Source organism: Gavialis gangeticus, unplaced genomic scaffold (genome assembly GCF_001723915.1).
Source record: "Gavialis gangeticus isolate Ggan-Ray unplaced genomic scaffold, GavGan_comp1, whole genome shotgun sequence".
NCBI classification, from domain to species: domain Eukaryota; kingdom Metazoa; phylum Chordata; order Crocodylia; family Gavialidae; genus Gavialis; species Gavialis gangeticus.
The window spans coordinates 40878292-40883074 of NW_017728992.1; positions in this window are offsets into that span (position 1 = coordinate 40878292).

A 4783-nucleotide genomic window follows, 5' to 3' on the forward strand; every position below is an offset into this window, starting at 1 on the left:
CAGAGAGGAGGAAGGAATCTCTGCTTAAGCAGTGAGTGGGGGTGGGGGGGAGGGCAGCATGAGGAAGCTGTGCCTGCAAATCTCTGCCAAGCTCCAGCCAGGGAGAAGAAGGGAGGGGCCAGCCCTGCTGTTGAGCAGAGAGCCCCGCCCAGCCCAGAGAGCATGCCGGGATGCTGGGAGACTCTGATTTAACTTAAACCAGCAAGGGGTCTGGGACAGACATTTCATAAACTGGTTTGAGCCAAAACAGTTACATCTGATACTACATTCAACCAGGTTTATCTCAAACCAGTTCCAGCCATTTTCCAACCAGTTTATGTTCACTGAATATCTGTTCTGCTACAGGTTTAAAACAGTTCCTGATCACTTAAACTGGTTTACGTGTAATGTCTGTCCCTAGCCTTTATGTGTAACTTCTGCCCTAGCCGGAGTGCTACCGTAGCTACGACGGTCCAGGAATTAGTTCGACTCTCAGCTTTTTACATCTGCTGTGCTTGCTTGCTTCCCTCCTCGGACCTAATGAAGAATGCCTTGCATTCAAAAGCTTGTCTAACTTTACTCTAACTATGCAGTTTGTCCAACAGGAGGTATCACCCTCTCCTCCCAAAGAAATCCTTGCCTCTCCATAGATAACAAGCTTTACATTTATTACCAGAGTTCAACACTTCATAACTGCTCTGTCTGAATTGCTTTATGGGTTGTCACTATTTTTACTACCTTTCCAATTCTGCTTTCACCCCCCAATGGGAGCACAGTTGGGTTTGTACCAAAGATAGCTATGAAACTGGCACTTAAGAGTCAGTGGATATTGCCTGAACTACAGCATTGAGCTTTACTGTTTGGAGACAGAAGCCATGTCTATCGTGTTCTGCACAAAACCCAAGAGCATTGCCAAGAATGGAACCCTACCCACCTCCACCTACTCTATGCATGCTCAAGATCAGGAATTAGGCAGCATAAAAGGCCTATATAAATCCTGAGCTCTCACACTGCACACATTCCCATGGAGGAGCCCTCTCTAAGTTGTCTCCTGTGCTTAATTGCTGGGCTACGGCATGAGTGGACCAGAAGTGAGTGAGCACAGCTTGTTTCATGGTAGTTTTCTGGGGCTTATGGGTGACAGGTGCCTCCCAAGTCTGGGGTGGGGGGAAGCACCAGATCACCAACAGGGGGTGGGAGGGGTCCCTCAGCAGCTGATCACCAAGCCAGCCATGAAATTGGAAGTGCACTTCTGCAGGCACTTCCAGTTTCATGGCTGGCACTTCCAAGGGGTGCACAGCTGATCTCAGGGGGTACACATGTCACCAATGCCTGGGCTCAAAAAAAGAGTTGTTATAGACATGGCCTAATATGCTCCACCACTGGGATGGAACTACCTTCTTAGATCCCCGGAAGAATCATGGGAACGTGAAGCAGTGAGCAATTGTTATAATTGCATTGAATGCAAAGGAGATGTAAAATACCACCACATCAGAATAACAGATTTTACACTCACTTTGCCCGACTGTTAATACCTATAAAAAGGCCAGGTCAGGAAAAATCAAAGCTATATTGGCAACACTCTTCTTGATATTGGAGAGAGAAAAGTTGTACACAAGTAATACTGTTGACAGAACACTGTGTTGACAATTACAGAAGCCACTGAGCACTCGAAACTCTCCCATACCACCTTGAATAGGGCCACAGCTGTTTAACTGAACAAGCATGCTGGCTAGAATGAAAGAAATGAGAATAGAAATGTCTGGTTTTGTTTCCTCATCTTGTACTGGAATATGTCATTTGGGACAATATTTCTTCCTCAAATGTCACTAGTTTAATTTTATTAAGAGACTAGCATCTACTCAAGTGAAATCTGTTGAAATGAATCAATTATATAATGCAAAGGTTCTTCAAATCTGGTCCTTAATATTGCAGATCCATAATTTGTAGGATATGTGTCTGAAATAGTGTTATCACTCTGACAGCCAGTTTATTTTAGTTAGCTCCTGGTGCACACATTTAACAGAGATACCTGAAACTAGGAAGTGTGCACATTTTGATTTCTTTCAAGTTTCATGAACACAGAAATAGGGAGATGTCCAAAACATGCTGCATATCACTTCTGTTGCACAGAAGTCCTTCTCTCAAAGCCAGTTTGGTAAACAGTGGAATATGGAAGGCAGAATCCTTTTTTGTGATTGCATGTGTTTATATTGTCTTAAATCCTTAGTCAGCTGTGAGAAACTAAAGCTGTCCAAGGAAACAACTTGTCCAGCTCATAAAAGGCTGCTCAAATTAAGGTTTAGACTGTGTATGTTACTGGATACTCCCCAGTAGGAGGGGAAGAAGCAAAAGGAAACAGGGGAATGGAAGGAGTTTAGACTTTGCTCCATCCTGGCTCACAGGCCAGAGAAGTATATAATGTGGAATAAATTACATCCAGAAAAAATATACAGTAAAACTGGGACCAGATCCTAAAAAGGTGTGCTCACTCCTATTGACTACTGGGGCCTTCCTCTCTACCCCAGCAGAATCCAAGAAGACTTTTCCCCTCTGAAAACACAGCTCCTTCCTCAGGCAGCATCAGATACTAGTTGCACCTTGTTCAAGGCTGAGTCTAAAGGTTTAGTCTAATCCAATATCAGTTACAAAACCTGTAATAAATAATTATTTAAGTAAATGTGTCTTTAGAGTGGTATTTGAAAGCACCGAACAATAGGCCTGTTGGAAGCGGCTAGTATTCGTTTTGGATTCGGCTGATTCGGGGGACAGTGATTCGATTCAGTGATTCAAATCACTATCCTGATTTGATTCAGCGAAATCTGATTAAAAGATTTGGCAGCAGCTAAACCTCCGAATAAGCCAGGCCTGGCCCATCCCCCACCCCTCTCCCAGCCCAGCAATGGCCACCCTGCCTGCCCCAGCTCCCAGCACTTGGGGAAAAAAAAGCCCCAGCTCAGCAGTACTGCCAGGCGGGAGATCATCTCAGCTGTCCCCCACTGTTCCATGCTGCATGGGGGGCTTTACATGAGCCCCTGAACCCTGCCCCCCACTCTCACAGCCTCCCCACTGGTGTCCTGCATGGGCCAGCTCAGGCCCTTTAAGAATTAAAAATTCTGAAGAAACCCCAGGACTCACTTCTTCTGCCAGTGGGCGCAATCCCCACTACCCCAACATGAGTGGGGCTCTGAAGGATCCCCAGAAGCCCTGAGGCCACAGCAAGAGCAGTGAGTCCTAGGGCTTTTCTCCACTTTTTTTTTTCTTAAAGGGCCAGAGCCCCAGCAGGTGGGGCACCCATACAGGGGCTGGGGGAGCAAGGGGATCAAGGGGGCTTATGCAGAGCCCCCCCATGCAGCATGGGGCAGTGGAGATCACCCCTCCACCCAGCAGCACCCAGTGAGCACTGGGACTTCTCCTTAAAGTCCCCAGAGCTGGGGCGAACGGGGGCAGCCATGGAGAGGCTGGGGGGTGGGGTGGGGTTCCTCCACAAAGCTTCCAAAATTGTAACACATTGAAGAGTTTTCCACATTAGTTTGTTCTACATTACATGCAAAAAATAATCTGACTGACCATGTATCCTTCGACAGGAAGGCATGTGTGGAACTACCTGTAGTGACATGAGTTATAATTAAGAGATGGTCCTGAACAAGTGAATGAAGGAGCTAGGAATTGGGAGACAGTCCCTCAATTATGTAGTAGCAGTTAGTTATCCAAACCAAGGGCCTGCAGAATTTGCATACTGCTCCACAATACATTTCATTGTTTCGTTCTTTTATTCACATATGCTCATGTTTTTTGAACCTGGGAATTGCTAAATAGTGTCAGCAGTGGTTAATGAGACAGAACTTGAAATAATTTGAGATACAAACTAAAGACATTATAACCTGAAAGCAAAGTGGAGCAAAGCAGCTGTGTGGAAGGACAAGGACCACTGTAAGTGATCCTCATGCACAATTATAGTCTAAGAACTGTTGGTCATGGGATTTTGTAATTTCCACCTGCTCTTCTACTGGTCAATCAATATAGCAGAAAATTGAAGTTTGAGTGGTACCTAGAATCCAGACAGGCAGAAGAGAAAAATGAGAAAGTCAAATTCTCAACCTTCTTCCATTTTGTAGAGGATGAAGACCTGGCTGTTCACAACACCTGTACTTTCAAAGAGTTGACTGTAAGGCTGAATGCTGTCGAAATCCAAATCTGAGGAGTACTGCAAGCCAAAAAAAGAATGAGACCCTTGAAAAGACATGGATTTTGTTTGTGCAGATAAACAACAAGATAAAGTAGAAAGAACTAGAGAGCCTGAGTAAGAACTATTCTTTTGAGAATATTAAGCAATTTCCAATTAAAGCGGAAATTATTTGTGGCATTGCAGACTCTGCATTACAAGAAAGCTATTGGATGATGGAGATTCCAGGGTAGCTGAAACTGTGAAGGCCCAGACTGCATAGCTGAATGTACCCAAAGGGGACATCTATGTAGCAAGTGGAAAGAATGCGGCCAAAAAAAGCCACCTTACCGAGTGTAATTTTTCATCAGCAAGGAGAATAAGCAATACAGAGCCAATGACCACTTGCACAGCAAGTGTGCAAGATAACATGGCCCCAAATGCTGTGCTTAATTTGAAAAACTCTGTTTTACTATAACAAGAGGAACTGTTTTGTCAGGTGCTGCAGATCCCAAACATGAAATCTTCACGTGTACAATTGAGCATAAAGTAGAGAAGGACTTTTTCTTATAGATATTATGGAATCAGGCAAAAATCTATTAGAGGGACTGGATTTTGCTACTGGAAGTACAAAGAACC